This window comes from Brassica oleracea, chromosome C2 (genome assembly GCF_000695525.1).
Source record: "Brassica oleracea var. oleracea cultivar TO1000 chromosome C2, BOL, whole genome shotgun sequence".
Lineage (NCBI taxonomy): Eukaryota > Viridiplantae > Streptophyta > Magnoliopsida > Brassicales > Brassicaceae > Brassica > Brassica oleracea.
In genome coordinates, this window is record NC_027749.1 from 26,131,010 (window position 1) to 26,155,579 (window position 24,570).

General features: G+C 32.7%; 1 pseudogene; it reads left to right on the forward strand.

The window, feature by feature from the left end:
- Positions 1-737: 737 nt before the first annotated feature.
- LOC106327069 lies at positions 738-13,000 on the forward strand (annotated as a pseudogene).
- Positions 13,001-24,570: the final 11,570 nt, after the last annotated feature.

Below are 24,570 nucleotides of genomic sequence, written 5' to 3' on the forward strand. Positions count from 1 at the left end.
TTATCCTCATGGAACTACACATGTAATTTATAAGACATCGTCTGAAAGCAGTACAGTGTCTGTGTTTGTACGACTGTGTACGACTAACGAGCGGTGCTAAATCGTATTTTTGACGTTGCTGATTTGTAATAACTTTTAAACTATCATTAGCTAAAGTTTAAAATAGTTTCCACGTGACTAATGTAATAAAGAAAACATTGTTAATGTATTATTCTTTATTATTTAATCCAAGTTTCTGCAAGTACTAAACACCGGTGTTCTTGTGTTGTACTGCAGCAAAGCACAGCTTTGTATATGTACTACATGAGACCATCTCCACTTCAACGACGTCGTTCAACACTTTTTTGCTTTCTTTGGCTTACAGAAGCTTAATTACTTTGTTGACGCTCTTCTCATTGATATCTCTGTCTATGATTTACAATCACTGTGAACAAATTAATAATGGCCATGTTAACCAATATATTAAAAAATATCAAACGGAGATAAACAATTGTATGGAAAAGAACAAACACAACTTATTAAGTATTATCAACACGAAATTTTTTTATCCCTTGATGATGCAATTGAGCAAAACCGTATTAGTTGACTCGTCTACAGTCTCTACGAATCTCTCCATCGGTTCCTGTGAGAATCCTTACATTAGACCATTCTTAGAAAAAAAAGCAAAAAAAATAAATGAAAAAAAGTAAAAAAAAGACAGAACAGCTGTCTAAAATGGGATTTATGGAGCTGCTAAGAACCCCTAACGTGGCAGCTTGGTATAGGATAATAGTCTTACGCAATCGTACCTCTCTCTATCTCTCTCTGTGAATATCTATGGAGATTTCTGTAATAGGCTTATCCTCAATCGATAACGGAATCGGAAGCTGGGATCTCTAAACCGGAACGGAACAGCTCAGATTCAAGCAGTGCGCCTCTCCCGCACACGGCCTCACCGCCGTCGGAGATAAATTCCTCGCCGCCTCTCAGCTCCGTAACGCTTCCGGTTCATCCGGCTCCATTTTCTTCTTGTCTTGGAACAAGGTTCTTCCTTTTCCTTATCCGACATAAACCCACTTTCTGTTTCTCTCTTTTGAGATTGAAAAAGATGTTCTTTTTTTTAATTGCTAGCGTCAAGCTGAAGTTAAGAGCTTCCCTTTGGAATCAATAATGGCTCTTGAAGCTAACATGGAAGGAACTTACATCGTTGGTGGTGGAGCCTCTGGAGATATCTTTCTTTGGGAGGTAAAAGAGTAACAAATTCTAATGTTTTGATTTCACTTCTTGTGTGATGAAGCTTACTTGATAGTGTGTGTGAGATTAGGTTTCGAGTGGGAAACTTCTTAAGAAGTGGCATGGTCATTACCAATCAGTGACATGCTTGTTGTTCTCTACAGACGATTCTTTGTTGGTCTCAGGGTCTAAAGATGGTTATATTAGAGTATGGTCTCTTATAAGGTTAATTCTTTGCTTCTTTCTCTCTGATTTTAAGTACTTTATATTCTTATGCTTTGACTCTTGCTGGTTAGTTAGGTTGTTTGATGATATTGGAGAGGCAGCAGCAAGGGAGCACTTTTTATGAACACGATTTTAATGAGCATACAACTTCTGTAACCGACATTGTCATAGACTATGGTGGCTGCAATGCTCTGCTAGTTACTGCTTCAGAAGATTGTACGTGCAAGGTACGCACTTGTTTGGAGGACTAGTAATCTATATGCATTTTGTTAACTTGCGATGAAAGTGTAAGCGATTTTTAAATGTCATGGCCTTTGGTTAGGTTTGGAGCCTGTCCAAGGGGAAACTGTTGAGAAACATCATCTTTCCTGCAGCCATCAATGCACTTGCGTTGAATTCCTACAAACATCATTTTTCTATGCTGGTAATAAAGATAGCAAAATTTATATCGGTGCCATGAATTCCTCAAGTGATTATGCGACACAAGCTCCTGGTTCAGTATCTGAACAAAGGTACCATCTTCTTTGAATGTATGATTATGTTGGAGTCATTTTCAACTCTACTATGGTTATGTTGTTTGAGCATTAGCTTGTAGTAGTTCTTGATCATTAGACGTTTTTGAAATTATATTGAAAGATAATATTTTGTCAAATGGCGTTTGAAATTGAAATTGAGTATGGTTTTATTAATGTCAAATTTATCATCACAGCATCTTTGAATTTTCAAATTTATGTAAAATAATTACTTTAACAATAATATTTTGTTCTTTCCTTTTATGAAATCCTATAATTTATAAGTTTGTAAAATTTGAATTTAATAATTCAACTTTAAAACAAAAAAGAATTAAGAACCTCAAATAGGTTCTCCCATTAGACTTTGACAAAACTAATTACATTAACAAAGGTTTTAAACTTGATAAAGTACACAATTAATAATTAAACTAATAATTAGAACCCATCAAGGGTTCTAACCAATGGATATGCTCTTACCCATCTTGATCATTGATTTCGCAAAAGCTTTATAGAATTTACGTTGGCTCTTTGCAAAACGATTCACCAAAGACACCGTAGGTGCTCCTTTAGAAGAGAACAAGATTTGATCTGATTCAATGACTCCACGGTTGTTTTGAAGGTTCTTGAAATAGTCGTTATCAAATGAGTCAGGGCTTGTAGGATCAAGATTGACCCTCGCGGTGAGACTTCTGCCTTGCAGACATTTTCTTCGCAGTGTTCTTAAGAATTTTGGTTCAATGCTAGGATCAGACTGTCCATTGTTACCAGTAAAATTGTGTAGACGATTTGTTATCACTCCACACTGAACCCTCCCGAAGGTATGAGCACCTGTACATTTATTATGATTCATAATTCGTATTGATAATATTGAAACAAAATACTATTGAGATCCCTGGTCAAAAGTTTAATCATACATCTGCAAGATGACCAATATTTTTGGTCTCAAACGAAGATTCAAGACGGGAATGTAAAGTTTACCAGATAAAGCGACAAGATCGGTAGTGTCAAGATTATGTACGGAGAATTTAGAAGTAAGTATCTCCATCGAGTCAGGTCCTAGTGGAAGTGCAGCCACGGCGTCCCCACGGTTAGCCGTGCGACCATCTCTTCTTGTAGAGTTTAGATCCAATTCTTTAGGTTAATTGTATTGCTTAATGTGAGTGATTGATCAATTCCTTCTGTTTCAGGTTGATGATTGAGAATCAAAGAACAACACAAAGCTTTTGTTCACCCGGTGTTCGCTGATCTACTCACCGGGGAGGGAACGACATCCCTCAAATGATTCACTATCCTTAGAAGACACACCTTTTTCTCATCTCCCGGTTTCACATAACCTTCAGGTTGATCCATTAGAATCCTCTCTTCTAGGTTTCATGTAAGAATGCGGTTTTGACATCCAACTGCTCCAATTCATAATCTCGATTCACCACTATTGAAAGCATCAGTCTTATGGAGACGTGCTTGACAACTGGTGAGAAGATTTCATTGTAGTCAATGCATTCTTTCTGTGAGAATCCTTTAGCAACTAGTCTTCCCTTGTATCGCGGTTCCTCAACTCCTGGAATGCCTGGTTTAAACTTGAAGATCCACTTAGAACCCACTGTCTTCTGATCTTTAGGTTTCTCAATTAGATCCCAAGTGTGATTTCTTTTAAGTGAATCAATCTCATCATCAGCAGCGTTAGACCAGAACTTCCTATCTTTACTCCTCATAGCTTCTTTGAAAGATTTAGGTTCATCTTTCTCAATCTCATCTGCCACGGCTAAAGCATATGCAACTAAGTTGGCGTCTTTATATCTCAAAGGTGGTCTCACATTCTGTCTTCTGCACGATCTCTGGCAAGCATGTAGTTATCAATAGAGCATGTAGATTCATTGTCTTCAACAAACGTTAAACCGTCTCTTTCATCATCACTTTCTGAACCACTCGAACTTCCTTGATCCTCTGAATCTTGTTGAGACACACTAGTGTTTCCAGGATCCGAGGATTCACCATGTTCATAGTTTGGACCACTTGGCCCCTGAATCAAAATCCAAACTTGGACTGAATGAAACTTTCTTCTTAGATTTCTTAGTCTGCTTCTCTGGATTAACTGAATCACCTTCACTCTCTGTAACCTTATGATCTTGCGTATGCTTGTAGATCTTATCTTCTCTGAACACAACATTTCTGCTTGTAGTACACTTAAGATCCTCTGGAATCCAAACGGATACCCCATGAAAACTCCTTTCACGGCTCGTGGACTAGTCTTGTCTTGAGTAACATGAACGTACGCAGTACAGCCAAACCTTCTCAAGTGTGATAAATCAGGCCTGTTCCCTGACCAAACTTCCTGGTCTAAGGTTGAATTTGGTGTCCTGTTTATCAAATACACTGCCGTTGAAGTAGCTTCTGCCCAAAACTTTTGTCCCAAACCAGTTTCCGCAAGCATACTTCTCACTTTATCCATAATGGTGCGGTTCATACGTTCTGAAACCCCATTCTGTTGAGGAGTGTAAGTACAAGTGCGATGTCTCTTGATTCCAGATGTTCTGCATAACTCATCAAACTGATTGTTGCAATACTCAAGTCCATTGTCAGTGCGTAAGCACTTGATCTTCTTCTCTGTATAGCTTTCAACCGCCTCTTTCCACTTTTTGAACTTAAAGAAAGCTTCATCCTTAGTTCTCAGGAAATAAACCCAAACTTTCTTAGAGAAATCATCAATGAAACTGATAAAATATTTGCAACCTCCAAGACTTTCTGGAGTTGATGGAGAACCCCACAAATCTGAATGAACATACTCTAGGATGCTTTTAGTAGTATGCTTAGCCGTAGGAAAACTTTGTTTGTGTGATTTTCCAAGAATGCAACCTTCACAGAATTCTAGTTTTCCCACTTCAGTCTTTGGAATGTAGCCTTCTTTAACAAGTAATTCCATGTTTTTTGCACTCATGTGACCAAGCCGAGAATGCCACACCTTAGTCTTAGCATATGTAGACACACTGACATTTGCTTCACCACTTGACACAGTTCCTTGTAGATAATACAATCCGTTTTGATATTTGCATGTGATCACCTTCTGTCCATCTTTATAGAATGTTATCGTGAAATCTCCACTTTGAATGATGTGTAATCTAGAACCCACTCCTTTCTTGAATGATGTGTAATCTAGAACCCACTCCTTTCTTGAATGATGTGTAATCTAGAACCCACTCCTTTCTTGAATGATGTGTAATCTAGAACCCACTCCTTTCTTGAATGATGTGTAATCTAGAACCCACTCCTTTCTTGAATGATGTGTAATCTAGAACCCACTCCTTTCTTGAATGATGTGTAATCTAGAACCCACTCCTTTCTTGAATGATGTGTAATCTAGAACCCACTCCTTTCTTGAATGATGTGTGCTTGCTGTAAGAACTAGTGGTTGTATTTCAGTTGTTGAGTTCACTTCTTGTTCACTGTTTGATCTTTGAGCTCTGTTAGGACAGTCTCGTTTCCAGTGACCTTTTTTGCCACATGAGAAACATGTTCCTTTCTTTGTCTTGTTTGATCTACCTCTGGACTTAGATCGATCACTTTTGCTTTTCGATCTGCCGTTCGTCTTGTTGTTACCGTTATCTGACCGCTTAGATGATCTTCCTCTTGATTCAACATATAAGCCTTCTAAAGTAGATTTCTTCTTGTTTAGTAATCTCTTCTGTCTAAGCTCTGCTTCTTTTGAATATGCCGAGGTAACAACTTCGGATACGGTAAGAGTGTCTCTACCCATGCCATACTGCAGAGTGTGAACCAGTTGCTCATACGCAGCAGGAAGACCAGAGAGCAACTGAATAGCTTGATCTTCGTCTGTTATGGTAACCTTCAGACTCTCTAGATCAGCTATAAGCTTTAAGAATACATCCACATTCTCTTCTATTGACTTGTCTTCTTCCATCTTGTAGTAGGAGAACTGCCGCTTCAGATATATTCTGTTTGGAAGATACTTGAGCTGATACAGCTTCTCCAGGGACTTCCACATGCCAAGCGCAGTCTGCTCGTGCATGATCTTCCTCAAGATTGAGTCACTCAAGCAGGTACAAAGTAAGCTTCTGACTCGTAAGTCCTTATCAGACTTCTTCTGATCAACCTTTGGTTTCTCACCTTCTTCTTGTTTTTCAGAAGCTGCAGTAACCACAAAGTTGTCTTGTATAACAGCCAGAAGACCTTGAATCTAAAGCTGAGCCATCATCTTGTACTTCCCCATCCCGAAGTCACCCTTCCCATCAAACTTATCCATCTTGAACTTCCCATGACTCCGCTCCATCTTGAACCGTAGAGATCTCAAGATTCACTGCACACAGAAGACGTAACCGCAACAGCCACAACAACACAAGCAAGATAATCTCAACCACAACGTGAAAGCTAAAGCCACAATCACATTAAGAGATCTCTCTCTCTTTACTTATCAGATCTGATACAACTCTAAGCCTTAGCACCCAACCTTGTGCTCTGATACTACTTGTAGAGTTTAGATCCAATTCTTTAGGTTAATTGTATTGCTTAATGTGAGTGATTGATCAATTCCTTCTGTTTCAGATTGATGATTGAGAATCAAAGAACAACACAAAGCTTTTGTTCACCCGGTGTTCGCTGATCTACTCACCGGGGAGGGAACGGCATCCCTCAAATGATTCACTATCGTTTCAATCAAGCTTACAAGATCACAACAATGGTAGATCTATTCAACCGTTTACAAGATAGAGAAAACTATAGCTCACTCGTCGTTTCCTCTGCGGAAATCGGAAAGTCGCCGCCGGAATGGTATCTCCAACCGTGTACCGCTTTCGCAACTCCTTCGATCTTCACCCTCACAACCTTGAGCTAAGTCTCTGGTCTCTCTCTCGTTCTCTGCTGCTTGATTGTTTCTTTCTCTCTCGTGTTAAGAAGACGATGGCAGCTCATGAGTTTGTTATAACAACCTCATCCTCTTGCGTATCACTCTGAAACGCTGCGTATCACTCTGAAACGCTGCGTTTCATTATCTCGAGTGACTTCCTTGGGCTGAGACTTGGGGTTGACTCTTTTGTGCAGGTTTCGGAAGCTATTGGGCCGTGGAACACGAAGTCCGTTTGGAGTTTGACTGAACCCAAATCCACACTTCTTCCTAACAATACGTCCCATGACGGCCCTCCCGCCTTAAAGGATACAAATATAATTTTCTTTAAAAAAAATATATGTAATATACAATATAATGTTTTCATTATTTTACTATAGTGTCTTCATAGTATTTTAACACTAGTTCTATTAAAACTGAAGTACAAAACAATACTTGTCTATTTTTAATTGATTTATTATAGATTTTTATTCTATTTTTAATTAATTCTAACCACTTCATTTATTATATTTTCTAAATAAATCAACATCATTTATCACAGAAGTACAAAATAGATATTTTTTTTAAATTTTTTTTTGGATAATCGTGCGGATCTGCCGACTGAGGTCAACCAACTAATCCCACGAGTTCCGCAACAGTCACGTATTCTTACCATTTAAGACATCTTGGATGGCCAATGGGAATCGAACTGCGGGTACTCTTACATTTCTTTTCTCACTCTTTTAACTACTTCATTAATTATCTTTATTATAATATTTCAACAGCATTTGTTTTACATATATATTAACAATAATAATTCGACATATTTGAATGAAATTGCTTCATTTGTGACAAGAATTCAAAATGGTTGAAAAAGAGTTTTTTTTTTATTTGTTTACATAATCAATTAGGCATGGACATTCGAGTACATGTTCAACTACGAGTTTTCTTTTGAGCATCGGGTTTTTTGGGTTTTGAAATTAGTCTTCATTCGGGTATTATAAATTTTCATGTGGGTTTAGAGTCGGTTCTTTCCAAGTCTGGATAGACTCGGTTTTGATATATAGAAACCTAAAAATATCCAAAAACTAATGCATTTGAAACATGTTCGAATATTTGTACCAAAAGTAACCATATTAACCTAAAAATACCAAATAACCAAAAGTAACAATATTACCTGATTTGCTACCGAGTATCGTCATAATATCAGCCAATTTCATTCTTTTAACTAGTTCAGGAAGAATTTGCAAATTAATAAAACTCGACGGTCGGATTTTCCATCTCCAAGGAAACCACTCTGATATCCTTCGGATTCGATTCTGATATATAGGAACCTAAAAATATTCAAATTATACAATTAATTATATGATTACACATGTAAAATATATAGCATTAATCATGAAAACAAAATACCAATTTATATAAGAAAAAGTAAAAATTAACACCCGCACGAGAATGCGGATCAGTCTCTAATTTATTTTAAAAGTCATACAAAGTAAATCAAATAATTTTACCCAATTTAATATTTTTTTAACATGAACGTGACCGAAACTCGCGACTAATCTTCTATATTATAACTAGGGTCGGCCCGGGCTACGCACGGGTTTTTTGTTTAAATTTTAATTTTGATTATATATTTAGTATATTTATTTTAATATATAAATTCTATAATCTATTATAAAATATATAAGAACCTATAGACAAATATAATATAATTTTAAATTATTCAATATATTTTTTTATGCGATTCAAAAAAAAATTTATCTATTTTTTTATTGAAAATTATATATAAGATGAAGAGAAGAATGAACAAAAATTAATTAAATTTTAGTTACGGTGTTTAATTGGTTGAATTGTTTACATGTTTCGATTCACTTAGAACTATTTATAACATTTGTTTCAAATTAGTCTATAAGTAATTCAATGGACTCTCTCATTTAAATTTAAAAGTCTCTATATTTTATGTTTTTTTCTTAAATCAGATGTTTAAAAATTGTAATATTTTCTTGTTTAAAAAACTTACAACTATATATGATAGTTCTCTTTTGTATAGAGAGCGATATATGGAGTAATGAGAAGAGAGTGATATACATTTATATTTCATATCTTTAAAAACAATCATGAAAACATAATCGTTTTAATTTGGATCTTGGAAGATTGGGTTTTCTAAGATGTCAATTATTTAGGTTCGTCATTCGTAGGGGACTTCAATATTTTCTTGGTAGCTTATGTTGTTGGATTTGGGTTCTTTTTTTTTTCTTACGTTCCGTGGTTGATTAGTAACTTGTTTGTCAAGTAATCTTTGGATCTCTAACTAATTTTACTGCAATGAATTGCTCTGTAATACAATATTAAATAAGGTATATGTGAAGAGGCTTTTAAGTTAAACTTGGAAAGCAACACATAGAACATTTGGATAAGGAGAGTAATATTGTAACGCAAAAACGTGAACGAAAGCTTAGGAAATCAAGAGCCACGTAGAAGAGGAAACAGGCAGCCTGAACATGGCAGGTGGAGTACGGCGGTAGTTCAACATTTGTAATGGTATATGGCCTCATCTTCCTTTCGACCTTCCTCCTTAGAGTAATAACAATTCAATATGGTCAACGATTCAAATAATAACCAATCTATAAAATGACACTCGATTGACACTCGTTTTACCAGATAATATGTTGTAGTCTCTCATGTTTTTCTCATAGCCAACTTTTCACTTTTCAGCCTTAGCACCATAAAGTGTCTTCCTCTGCATTATTGTGAAATGAAATTATTAGATTTAGAGCATTGTCTCCCACAGATTTTCTTAACCTGTTTTTGCGTCCATCTTTACGGTGCTTCCTCTATCAATTATGTTAGTGTGCCTTTCAAGATCAAGAAGTTAAGTTATAAAAGAACCTTCAAAGTGAAAGGAGTCATTCACAACAAGCAGCAGTATATTTGTTCCATAGGATGTTCCTTTTCGAAAGTTTCACAGAAATATTTTCTAAGGATCACAAAAAGTCCAGCACACAAAAGAATTAGGGTAGAAACTTTAATGGAAAAAAAACAATAACAGACAAAAGATCTACTCTTCTAACCTTCAGTAAACTTCACAGTAGCCTAATGAAAAATCTTTTGACAGCCAAAATGTTTAATCCTTGGAAACTACTTAACACATGAAAGTTAAGAATTAGTAGGCAATGATTAAATGAAAACGAAGAAGGCATTTGTTTGGCCGTTTGGTTTAGTTTGGATCATTTGCAAACTCTTTGCTACGTCCTGCTCACTTCGTGGGCTTCTTGGTCACATAAACTATCACCAAAACGATCGATAGCCAACATCAAAAGGAACTCTACAAATTAATCAAGTACAAATTAAAATCATAAACATACAAAGAGAAATCTGGGAGGATAGTAACAATGTAAACAATTGTTCAGCTCAGTAACAAAAAAAACAACATGAGACCAACAAATATCACCCAAAACAGAACGCAAGGACATTGTAAATAGGAATTAAAAATATAATCATGTAGGAAATCTATGGTCGAAAACTACATTGATGAAGATCGTAACAAACAGAATAAACAAAAAAATCAACATCTAAATCATCACCGATACACAAAAACTTAGGAATAAAAAATTTGATAATCTATACATGAACAAACGTAAATCAAGTTAACAAACAAAACCAAAAGTGAAATCAAGCCTTTAAATAATTAAAATACATGACCACATTCAAAACCCATTTAAAACTCTCTCAGAATATAAATGTACGCAGAGTTAATGAAACGCATAGTTTTGTTATAGGAGAACACGTGTCGGCTTCTCAAAACTCGACTTCATGACGTGGACGCTGAGGTGGCTTCACCAGGACGGAGTAAACCCTACTTTATATATAAAGCTGTCCACCTCAGCAAGCGGGTCCCACAATTTTTTTTTTTTTTTTTTGCGTTTTAGATGTCAAGTTCAGTGAATTTTGAAATGGGCATATAAACTAACTCTTACGTTCGTCTAAGAAAACCTTGGCCCAATAAGTTAACAAAATAATTACAAGAGAATTCTTCAGCGCACTAAAATCTAGTTAAGGAGGTTCCATATTCATGAAAAGCCGGACTGTTGGCCTACCAAGTACTTGCCTGCTGCTCCTGCCGCCCTTCGGTAAACATTCAAACTTAGACGTTTATCTCACTCTTCATGTAATCGCAGCATCAAAAAGAAAGTCTGAATTTTCCAGCCTTTCCGTCTCCTCCTCTTCAGTGGAGATTTGTAGTATCCATCGCTTAAATTAACAAAATAGAAAGTGATCTTTGGGTTCCCATGAAGCAATGAATCTTCTTCTAACTCTACATCTTCACTCATTCCATCATTAATTGTTCTGGATCATAACATTTATGTAATTCCTCCCTATAACTACATCATCGTAACATCCATATATGCAACTCCTTCGACTCCTCCAGTGACGCCGACGAGGTAACCTGTAACTACTCCTACGATGTTGCCGAGGATATCGATTTTCAGTGACATGAATGATAAGAGTTTGATTTTGTCGATGACGGCTAAGACGGCGAAGAAGGCGGGATCTGATTCTGTAAAGGAGATTGTGGGAGATGAGCAGATTGACAATAGCGATCATAAAGAGTATGAACAAGAAGATCACTAAGAGGAGGAGGAGAAAGAAGTGGAAAGAAGAGTATTATTTTTTGGTAAAAAAGAAGAGTATTATTGATGTGGAAGAGATGAACTTTACAAAAGATAGTAGCATTCAAGTAAAACGTTAACTACTATGTAAGTTTAGTGCTTTGTTAATTTATCTATGTGTTTTTTTATATAATCATTTTCTTATACCTCTAAAAACTTGGGTGGATGAAACCGTGTGTTGTTTGCACACTAAAACTCTTAATTGTCTAAGTTGGTTTCTCTCTTTTACTAAATTGCACATCTCCAATTTGAAACTTTGAATAGTCTCAAATCACACTAATACACATTATTTATTTTACAGATTGTATGCTTCAACAAAGTTTCTAAAGAGGAGAACATCAAGTTTGGGAACTAATTTTGTTATATTATTTCCTGAACATCCAGGAAATAATATAGATTTCATGATTTCTCATTATTTTTTGATTTTATTGATTATTAATGTTGTTTTATTTCTTGCTAGCTCATTAGGTGGTTTTGTAGATCATCATTACAGTTATGGTGATCAGTGTGGAGCTCATAGGAGGTCCAAGGAGACATGGCATGTTCCTCTGAGTCTTCCTACCAGAAAAGAACTCTGTAAGGGAAGGCAGACAGCTCATGATAGTATTGTGTCATCATTTAAGTTTGTTTGTATGTATATTCGCCTTCTGCAGGTCCCTTACATGGACCATCTCATGGTTCTAGATCATCCGCTTTTAGAGCTATCAGACTTGAAGTTAGGGGTGTGAGTTTTGGTGGAAACCCTTCTGAAAATGTTCAGAAAGATTCATATGCATCTGGATCTTTGGTGGAGTTTGCAATATAAAAGTTGTTCAAGAAGAATATAGATCATTCTCTCCAATGGGGGTATAAAGGGGTTAGAGTGAGTTAGAAAGATGTGAAGAGGATACTCATGCTCATAATCCCTTACCTCAACGAGTCTCTGCTTCAACTCAAAGCCATTTCCTCTGGCGATCCCTCCACCTCCCTCAAGGTTAGTCTTCTTATGCTCATCTGTTTATCTTTCTCGCTTTATTGAGCTTGACAAATAGGAGATTATGATATCAATGTTCATATGGAAGTGGTGATTTTCGTCGTGGCCAGATGTGGCTCTTCCCCGCTTTCTTGACGTGCAGCATATTAATCTTTGGAATGTGCTAGAAGGGTGATTTGATGGATGCTGGCTGATTATGAGACGACATGGTGAAACGAAATGAAAGCCAAATGCTTTCACGCATTACGTTTTGATCGAATGATTGTTAAAGGAGTCAAGGTTCTTGAAGAAATGCCGGAGAATGGTTGTTTCCCTAATAAAATGACGTTTTTGATAATGTTCGAGGGGTTGCATGATTTAGGGAAAGAAGAGAATAAGATTTAAGTGGTAACAATGGCTGTTCGAAACGGGAGAACTATAAGGAATCTTGGGAAAGGTTCTTGATTGTGAACTACAGATAATTTATAAAGCTATATTACTTTGAAGCATCCTCCGGGTTTTTTCCTTTAAAATTAAAAACAGTATCAAAATTATGATACTTTTTTTTGTAACACATTAAAATTATAATACTAGATGTGTATTCTAATTTATGAACACTTTAATCATTTCAGATTCAGCTAGGGCAAATAAACCGAACCCGAAAATTTGAATCAAACCCGATCCGATAAAAATGAATCTGAACCGATTCGAACCCGACATAAATACTGAATGAATTTTCTTTTATGGTATTTCGGGTTATGGATATTATCCGAATCCGAAATTAAATGGATATCCGATAGAACCCGAAACATTCAAAATGCCAAAAAAGAACTTGTACCAAACATGATCTCAATTTCTGATACGTAGCCAAAATACACTAAGGCTTTGAATGGTGACCAAGGAACGAAAGAGAACACTGAATTCCTTATCATTCCTAAAAAAAATCACCATTCATAAAGAATAGTTTTTCCTTCTTGTTCCTCTCCATTCCGTTTTTTTAGAGAAATATAGAACAAAAGAATTCCTTGTTAAATTTGATAAGGAACAAGCATTCCTTTTCATTCCTGCAATTTTATTCTTATACGTTCATTTCCTATTCGTTCCCCGTGTTCCCGAAAAGGTCACCAGTCGGAGCCTAAGATATTATTAAACATCTAAAATACCTATCTACTACATGAAGGTTGATGGTTGAAAGTGGCGGTTGAAGCTTGAAATTTTTAGATTTTGGTTTTATTTTCATTGAATAATTTTTTTCATTTCATGAGAACTTAATTTTTCTTTTTATGATTTCATTTATTGGTTTTCTATCAATAACAATGTTTACCTTTCGTTTGACTTTGAATGATCATGTTTGATGTTTTTTTCTTATTTTTGAATCGATTTTACTTATGTTTTGGTTACAAAATAGGTACAAAGTAAGTACTTAAACCCGAAGAACCGATTTTACTTATGTTTTGGTTACAAAATCGGTATAAATCAAGTACTTTAAAACCGAAGAACCGGTTGGAACCCAAAACCCGAAAGTACATCGGGTTATACCGGTTCTTTGAAGATTTACTAACTCCGATCCGAACCCGATAGAACCCGAACCGGTCCCGAACCGGTCGCGAACCAAACTTTTATATAATCCGAATGGGGCTTATTTTGATAAACCCGAAAAATCGAGATCCGATTGGACAAAACCGAAACCCGATTGGGACCCCGAGTGTTCATGCCTAGATTCAGTAATCATTCTCTTATGATAATCCAGGAGAAATATTACCTCTTTAATATATCATGTGTCTAACATAAAAAATTATATATTTGAATAATACAGTAAAAATATTGATGTCAAGTTAAAGTCATGACAAAATATTTCAATAATACAGTAAAAATGTTGATTTCAATAATATTGTTCAGTTACGTTCTCTTCTAAATTGGACTTATAGGGGTCCAATTACAATCCACCCAATACAATTTTTTTTTTCCACGCAAATGCGTTTTTCACTACAGTTTTGGTTAGTTAAGGCCAAACAAACACTAAAACTTACCATATGAAGTTTCAAAAGAAAAAAAATTACCGTATGCATTTTATAAACATGTTACTGACAATTTAAAATTACAACAAAAAAATAGCCAAGGTTTGGAATTCAATCATTTTTTAAAATAAAAAATAAAATAAACCCAATAATTTTAACTCCTCTACCTACACAACACCAACAAATAAAGAAAGTAGAATAGTTCACCACCACACCTCAATCATATCACAATAGAAATCTTGGAAAATTAATAACCACATCAAAACACTAACTACACAAATACAGCATCACAAACACACGCAGAGATAGAGCAACAATTACATCCACGACCGAGCAACGACTACGGCCACCACTCCGCGCTTGCGCGGGGCTCCACCCTAGTCTCTCAAAGGAAATAGTACTAATAACTAGCCAGAGTTCTAAATTTCTAATAAAGTCTAAAGTCTAATTTCTATTTTCATCTTGGGAAACAATAAACCTTACTTTTTGACCTGATTCAAATTCAACCGATAGATTTACCCCTTACTCCAAACCTACCTCTTACCATCGTACTATCATTATTTGGTTATGCCTAATTTTACTTACTATAACAACTATATTAGAGTTTGATAAGATGTACGTCTGTATTTGGTATTTTATAAATGTATAATTTTGATAAAAAAATTTAAATATATATAATTTATATTTTAATGTTATACTAGATTTTGATCCGCACGCCCGTGCGGATATTTTCTTTAATTTTTATCTTGTCCAAAATTTATATTATAAGATTGAATAATATATATATATATATATATACATATATATATATTAAAAACTTACCAATGTTAACTAATTGTTTAATATGTAATTCTTAAACACACAAATTGATAAGAGAGATCGACAGTAATTTTATGGTGTTTTTAATAGCAATAATATTAGCCAATTTTATATATATTTGTCTTTTATGTTTTCTTTCCAATAGAATCAATAATGTAAAGATGCATAAAAAAAACATATTTATAAAAAAAATTTATTTTACATAATTGTTTTACAGTTGGTGATGTTAATTGATTATTTACATGTGCTTTAAATATTTCTAATTCTTAGGAATAAATAGTTAGGTATTGGATGCTATTCTTAAGACAAAATATTTCACATTAATTTAAAACATTTTTAATTTATAAAATATTTTACGATAAAATATTCCGCATTAATTTATATTATGATTTTGTAATTGTCCATTTAATTTTCTATTATGAAGTAGTTTTATAAAAGTAATATTCGTGTTTCAACTATTCTATTAACGATTATAATTGAAAAATTGATATTATTTTATATATGTAATAGTATATATATGAAAAGAATCTTGTTGTTCATTTTATTTTATGTTTTCTAATATTTAATTGTTTATCTACTATATGGTTAGTCAAGAATATAGATTGTATATGACAGATTGATTTTTCTAGTTAATTTGATAGCAATAAATTAGGGATACCTTAAATTTGGAAAGTCCTTGATATTAGAAATATTTTGTGCAGTTAATTTTAAACTTTAGACATTTTTCTGTTTATAATAAATCCAGGACATACGTTTATTGATCTGTAAGAGACAAAGGAAACTTAAAAAATAAGTTCATTAAATATATCAGTGGCATTTGAATGTAAATAACTTGCAAAACTAAAGGGTGTTTTTATTTTGTACTCCTATTGTATATATTTGTAATCTTAGTCTTTAGGTATTTTTATTCGACATTATTATAATGATTTCTTTTGTTTAGGATAATAAATATTTTCATGCCAAGCTTAAAAAACATTTTAGCAGCTATCGTTTTAGAGAAATTGCTTTAAAATATATTGTTGAATCTTATCAAGAAATATATTATTATGTTTAGTAAATTTTAACCTTATTATTTTAGTAAATTTTTTACATGATTTATCATATTATATTAGTAATTTTTACTGCTATATTTTTCGAGGTTATAGTGTTAAAGTTTCTCACTTTTTTGTTATTAAATTAAGATTTCAAAATATTATACTACCTTTTATTTTAGCAGATATAATTTTAGAGAAATTTCTTAAAAGTATATTGCTGAAATCAGTAAACACGATGATCTGTTTAATTAATTTTACCCTCGTTATTTTAGTAATATTGGAAAAGTAAGCAGCTATTTTGAGTTTGGAGACTTTTGAATTCTTTATTACTAAACTAATTCATTATTTTATAAAAAATATTTGAATTTTTTTGTAAAAGTTTTAATATTTTTCTCAACAAAGTTGATATAATATAAAATACACATGAAATATATTGTTAAAATATATTTGTCATTAATATTTTTATTAAATTGGTAAACTTTTAAAGTTGGGCTTCTTTCAAAAATGACTCAAAATTTCAAGTCAAACACAAAAATAACCTACGCTTTTTTTGAACTTTGTTTTGTCCTATTCACCCTAGAAGTTTTAGTTATTCACGAAAATGCCTTTACTTTTTTTTCGAAAATAATATTTTTACATTTCCATCCTCATCTTCACCAAATATTTACAACTTTGCCATTGACATCAATACCTCAACCACCATGAACTACCAAATTGAGAGTGTTCATGCTCTAAAGTTTCGATTTTTTTCTCTATCCTTTCTCATTTTCTATCCACACAAACCACATATCTTACAGTTTCTCACAAAATTCATCAAAAAAACTGAAGATTTATATTACAAATTATGTAAGGTTCATAAGCTCACGATTCTTGGTGATAAACGAGTAGGTAGTTGTTCTAGTGAAGTTCTGGGTTATTGGAGAAACCACGCAAGTCATCTCACGAGTTCAAGGTATGAAATTACGAACCACATTTTATTTTTCAGATATGTTCGACGAAGACTTCTTTAGAAGTCTTCTGGTCAATGCATAGGTTAGTTTTGCAATTGACCTTTTGTGTGTTTTAATAGAAGACTTCCCTAGAAGTCTTCTAACTTTCCTTTGTAAACAAAAAATTTTGAAATTTCCAGAGAAGACTTATTTAGATAAACAGGTTACTTTTAGAATTGACCGAAGTTGGTCAGAAATTTGACTTTTGTAGAAGACTTCCTTAGAAGTATTCTTGGAGAAAACTTCTACAAAAGTCTTCTGAAAGTCTTCCTTAAGTCTTCCCTAAGTCTTCTCAATGCCGGAAGATGTCTGCGTGGGTTACTTTTGCAATTGAAAAATAAAAGTAAAATATTTAATATCAATGAGAAGTCTTCTCGAGTTTAATTCTGGGTTTTGGTCAAACATTTGCCCGCGAGAGAAGACTTCTAGAGAAGTCATCCAACGGAAGACTTCTAAAGAGGTCTTCTCTCGAAAAGTCAAATATAGTCAATTGCAAAAGTAACCCAGCAGACTTCTTACGACATTGAGAAGACTTCCGGAAGACTTAGAGAAGACTTCTTTTGAAGTATTCTCCAGGTAGACTTCCCTAGAAGTTTTCTACAAAAAGTCAATTTCTGACCAACTTCGGTCAAATTCAAAAGTAACATGTTTATCCGAGAAGACTTCTAAAGAAGACTTTTCTGGGAATTTCGAAAAAATTTCAATTTCAGAAGTAAGCCAATATTTACAAAGGAAGACTTCCGAAGATGTCTTATGTAGAGTAGACTTCTTAAGAAGTCTTCCTTCGTAAATTTACAATTGCAAAAATAACTAAACAGAAGACTTCTTTTGAAGTCTACACAGAGTAGACTTCTTTTAAAGTCTTTCGTGGATGACCTCCAAAGAAGTCTTCTACGTAAATCTTTATTAATCTTCAAATTTATCCAAAATTAAAATGAATTTTTAATATTTTCTTGCTAATTCATGTTTATTAGCCAATATTGGGACTACAAAGTCGAATTTATAACTTGATTGGTGATAATTATGAAGTTACAAACATTGATGTTTAATAATGTTTCTAGCTAAACGGAGAAGTCTTCTGTAAGTCTTCCTCATAAGTGTTAATTTTCAAAAGTGTTAAGTAACTTCAAGAATATCAAGTCATGTGGTTTAATGTGCCTTTTTAGATCATAAGATATAATTTTTAACTTACCTGAAATTTAAAAAATTTCAACTTTCAATTAAAATTCAAGTTTGATCTTTTGTGAATTTAACTAAGTTTTTTTAAGTCTTCTCTCTTAGTTTTAGTAAATTTGACTAAGTTTTTGTGTTGTTGTGTTTTGTTATGAGTAGGTAGAATGATTAAAAAAATTTGTGGTATGTTGTATCAATAACTTCAATAATGTCAAGTACTTTTGGCAAAACATGAACATATTTAGCAAATTCTTTTGATTAACATTTCATTAAGTTTACAAAAGAATTCACAACTAAATAGTGCACATACAAATCATAAAACAGACCATAAACAAAACTATTACACATAGAACTAGATATCATTCCTCAACATAGATAAACTTGGACTCCACTTGACATCATTCCTTTTTACCACTTTGGACAAAAGACTTTGGAAGACTTCCCGAAGACATCGTGGGAAGTCTTCTAGCATAAAATACATTAGAAGACTTCTCAAGAAGTCTGCCAAGAGTCTTCTGAGAGTTTCTGAGTCTGCCAATAGTCTTCTGAGAGTTTCTGAGATTCTTCCAAGAGTCTTCTGAGAAATCTTCCAAAGTCATATCTGAAAAATCTGCATATTCAAACTTTGGATGACTTCCTGAAGACTTCGTGGGACGTCTTCTAACATAAAATCCATTAGAAGACTTCCCAGGAAGTCTTCCGAGAGTCTTCCAAGGGTCTTCTAAGAAGTCTTCCAAAATCTGATTTAGATTCAAAAATTTTATATATTCAAAAGCATTCAAATAGCTTCAAAACAGAGAAAACTTCAAAAACACTTTTTATGCTTAATAATAAACAAAAAATTATCACATTAGGTTGAATTTATAAATTTTTAGAATCCAATATATAAAACACAAAAAATACATATCCAAAATTTGTACAACTTTGGGCAGAAGACTTCCTGAAGACTTCCTGGGAAGACTTCCTGAAGACTTCCTGGGAAGACTTCCTGAAGACTTAGTGGGAAGTCTTCTAGCATAAAATACATTAGAAGACTTGTCTAGAAGTCTTCCGAGAATCTTCTGAAAAGTCTTTCAATGTCAGTCTCAGATTTGGAAAACCTGCAAATTTAACAACATTCAAATGGCTTCAAAACATATAAAAACTTCAAAAATATAATTTTATGCTTAAATAATAAACAAAACACTCACACTAGGTTGAATCTATAGCTTTTTGGAATATAATATATAAAACACAAAATAATACATATCCAACATTTATAGATCTACCTTTGAATGAGTGAAAGATGAGAGCCATGTAATGAAAAACCTGCAAAAAGAAGATAAATTAGTGAGAAGACATAAGAAAAAATGAGAAATGGATTTAAATTTGGTGTTTTGATGTTCAAAGAGATCAGAGAGAGATTGGAGAGTTTTAGAGTGAGAAACATTACATTTTTGTTGCATCCATTTGAAAGGAATAAAGATAATGTGTAAATTTTCTTTATACATGGAGACAAAAATTTCAATTAGGTTAAATATTCCCAAGAAGTCTTCTAGATCCTAAATTCAAATACATGAGAAGACTTCTGGAAGACTTCGTTTTAGGTGGGAAACCTATATTCTACTAAAATTTAGGCGGAAAACCTAAATTCTACTAAATTTAGGCGGGAATATGTCCGAAGACTTCTTGGTAAGTCTTCTTGTGAAGTCTTCCAAAGCATAACCTAATCAAATAACAAACTAAATAGCAAATAATAATTCATTAAACTTATAATCAACTTATAATGTGTTTAATATACACAAAACTAAACACATGGAGGTCAAAACAAGTTTTTTAAAGTTAAGATTCCAAAATTTAATCCTAAAAATACCAGCAATACTATAACATATGTTACCAAACCCTAAACTAAATGTTATCATGACTAATTCTACATTCACTCATATATGTTAAAAATAATTCAAATTTAATAAAAAGTAAAACTAAATTTCCATCTTTTAGAAATGTTTATTAATACATGATTTTCACTTTTTCCCTTTGAAATTTTTTTTTTATTAAATTTATTAATTATTTTTAAGATCTAATACATGAGAAAACTTTCCCTAGAAGACTTCGGGAAGACTTCTGGAAGACTTCAATTTAGGCAGAAAACTTAAATTTTTCTAAATTTAGGCGAGAACCCTAAATTCTACTAAAATGTAGGCAGAATTGTGAAGTCTTCTGTGAAGTCTTCTGTGAGTCTTCCAGACCCTATAATCAAATAACTAATCATATATAGGTCAAATTGTTTTTTTTTTTAAAGATGAGATTTCAAAATCTAACCCTAAAAATACTAACAATACTACAACATATGTTACCATACCCTAAACCAAAGAATATCTTGACTCAATTTACATTCACTCATCTATGTTAATAATAATTTAATTTCAGTAAAACTAAATTTCCATCTTTTAGAAATGTTTATTAATACATGATTTTCACTTTTTCCCTTTGAAATTTTTTTTTTGTAAAATTTATTAATTATTTTTAAGATCTAATCCATAAGAAGACTTTCTCTGAAAGACTCCTAGATGACTTATGGAAGACTTTAATTTAGGCGGAAAACCTAATTTTTTCCAAAATTTAGGCGAGAACGCTAAATTCTACTAAAATTTAGGCGGGATGTGTCGGAAGACTTGTTTTTAAGTCTTTTGTGAGTCTTCCAGACCCTAAAATCAATTAACTATGCAAAAAAACAATTTTTTAAACTTAAAAAAAACTTAGAAAATGTTTAAATCAAGTTATTAGATACTTACTAAACATATATGGGTCAATTTGAAGAAAAAAAAATGAAGGTAAGATTTCAGATGCTAACCCTAAATACACATACAATACTATAACATATGTTACCAAACCCTAAACCAATGACTAATAAGCCAATATACATTCACTCATCTATGTTGAAAATAATTCAGTTTCAGATGAACTAAAATTACATCATTGAGAAATGTTTATTATTACATGATTTCAATTTTTTACCCATCAAAATATTTTTTATAAAATTATAAAAATTATTTTTAAGATCTAAGACTTACAAAGAAATCATCATAGAGAAGACTTATTTGTAAGTCTTCTCTAACGGAAGGTTATAATGGTAAAACTGAATACATGTTTTTTGTTTGTTCATAAGGAGACTGTTGTAATTTCACTAGGTTTTTGGGTTACTTTTGCATTTGATTGAATTTGGGGTACACTTTTGTATTCAAAATCAAATTTTGAGTCATTTTTGGCAAATCTCCGTTTAAAGTTTTCTAAATATTTTGTAAATGACACATGAACTCAAGATTAAATATACACTATTATATTTTTATATAATAATTTTAAATAATATACTGTAGTGAGTTTACAAATAAATAAAAATATTATACATAGTTGTAGAAACTGTTACATAATTTACTAATTTTAACCCGCATTAATAGTGAATTAGATTTTGACCCGCATTTTCAAAGCGCGAGATTATTTTTGTTAATAAAATTATTAACATGTTTGTTAGTTTATAATAGAAATAAAACATCTATTTGTTCAACTCGTTTCTACTTAATAAATATTTTGTATATTTGATGAAATAAACCGGGAAAAAAAACAGAAATTGTAAAAATGTCTACTTATTAATCATATGTTTGTTTAGAAAAATCAACTTTATTCTAAATTTTTTAAATATTAATTTAAATATAATTAGAAATCGTTAATTAGGATTAATGTAAAATGTTAGTTTTGTAAGCGCATATATCTAGGAAATTTATGTAACATCAATTTAGAAAAGAATTATACATTATATTTTAGCTTATATTAGTTTTTATATTTCATTATAGCCAAAAATATAAAATATTTAAACTATACATAAACAATTCAAAAATAAATATAGTTTTGCATTTGACCCGTACTTTCAAAACGTGAGATGTGCTATAACTAATTAACATAATCTTCCATTTTTTAAAAAATATATATTTTTGAATTTTTTTATGTATTTTATTTTACCATTCACATTTATTTTTAATTTTGAATACTTAATTTTTCTATTAAAAATAGTTTTGTAAATGTAACTAAATTTTTCATAAATATAACTTGTGAAAACTAAAACAGTATAACCCACCAACTTAGCTTCGTTTGCATTAGTTATTGTTTTTTTAGTGTTGGAAGTAAAGAAAAAATTGCTTATTTTGAAATATCGAAATATCTAATATGTTTCTCAATCCGGATTTTAAGCTATATCAGTTTATGTGTTAAAATCAGAACTTTTAAATATATATTTTTAAGATTTTTAAAATTTTAGTTTGGATTTATTAAAATTAATTTTTTGGGTTGTAGTTAAATAATTAATTTTGAATAAAATAGCACTGAATATGTCTGATTATTGACTGTGTTCTGTTAATATTTATGGTTTTCAGTTTTGAAATAATAATATATTAGAATACAATGGTCTACGTGATAATTAAAATATTAAAATAGGTATGTCATCTTAATTTATACAAATTTTGGCGAGGTTCATGAAAAAATAAATTTATTAAATGCTTCCATTTTTGTTGGCAATCTTTGCTGATTTTATGATAATAATTGTGTAAAAATTGTAGTTAACTGACATTCCTGAAATATATAGTTGAATGGGCATATGTTAAACGATTTTGTTACATCTCAAAATAAATTCTCTCTAATATTCTGTTTAAATGTTACATGTCAAATGTTTAATGTAAATTATAAAATAAGACATGTTAAATCATTAATTAAATGGTCCCACGATGACTTCTACACATTAGATAAAAAATAAGACCTCAAATTAATAAATTAGATATTATTATACTAATAAAATAGAAGTACTAAACTTTGTATAAAATTATCACCTGAACACCACCATCCCAATAAACTTTGTAAACAGCTACTCGAGCGTGGCCCATCCCACGAGCAGTCCCATTAGCGAAGCCTAGAAGATTGGCTCCTTCCACTATGGATCCCACCGCGGTTGATGACGTGTGTGTTCCATGACCGTCGTCGTTTCTTGGAGATTTTGACTCTTTGGATCGTCCATTGGTCCATTCTTTACTTCGTAACCACGAGTGAAGAATCTTGCTCTGACTAGTTTGCGGTTACAGAGAGAATCTGGGAAGTTAGCCCCAGCCTCGCATTTTGCCTTTCCATGTAGACGGAATAGGACCGTATCCTTCGTCTGAAATTTTTTTTCTCTCTGGACAAACACTGGTGTCGAGAACTCTGATGACAATGTCGCTGGCTTCTGCTGCGCTAAATAGGGCTGTGTTTTGTACGTTAAGAGACTCGAGACCGAGTAATAGTGTAGTCCGAGTGGTGTGTAACTTGTATTGTTTCTCAGGGAGAACGGAAATGCCACATGGTTGAGTCATGAGCGAGTCCGCTTCTTGGGGAGTAAGCCAAGTGGAGAATCCGTGGATTGCACTGTTGTAAGTGTAGAGCATTTCAGCAGTTTATGAGACAGACCTGAGAAAGGTCTTGTACCAGAGACAGTGCCAGTCTAACACGTTTAGATGCCCTAAGCAAATTTTTAAGGGTTTTTTACAGAATTGACCTATAACTTAAAGCCAAACACAAAACTAACCTCCTTTTTTTTTTAAAATTGGTTTTGCCCTATTCACCCCACAAGTTCATATAATTTACGAAAATGCCATCAATTTTTTTTTTCTTTTTTTTTTCGAAAATGACATTTTTACTCTCTCACCCTCATCATCTTCAAGTAATTACAAGATTGCCATTGTCATCAATAACACAACCACCATGAACAACCAATTTGAAGCTCTTAATGCTCCCAAAATCGATTTACCCTTCTTCTTTTTTCATTCTTGTAAACTAAACACAACATATCTCTCACTTTCTCTCCACAATAAGCTAAAAAACCCAAGATTTTTATTCTAAATTTTTTATGGTTCATAGAGTTATTGAAGCTAACGATTCTGGGTGGGTTATTTTCGTTTGTCATTCTGTGTGCTTGGAGAAGTCTTATGTATGCTAAGGAACTTATCTCACCAATTTAAGGTATGACATCGAGTTTTTTTCCAGATCTGTTCGTCAGACGACTTACTTGGGAAGTCGTCTGGCTGTAGACAACTTACCTGGAAGTCGTCTGGTCAACGCAGAGGTTATTTT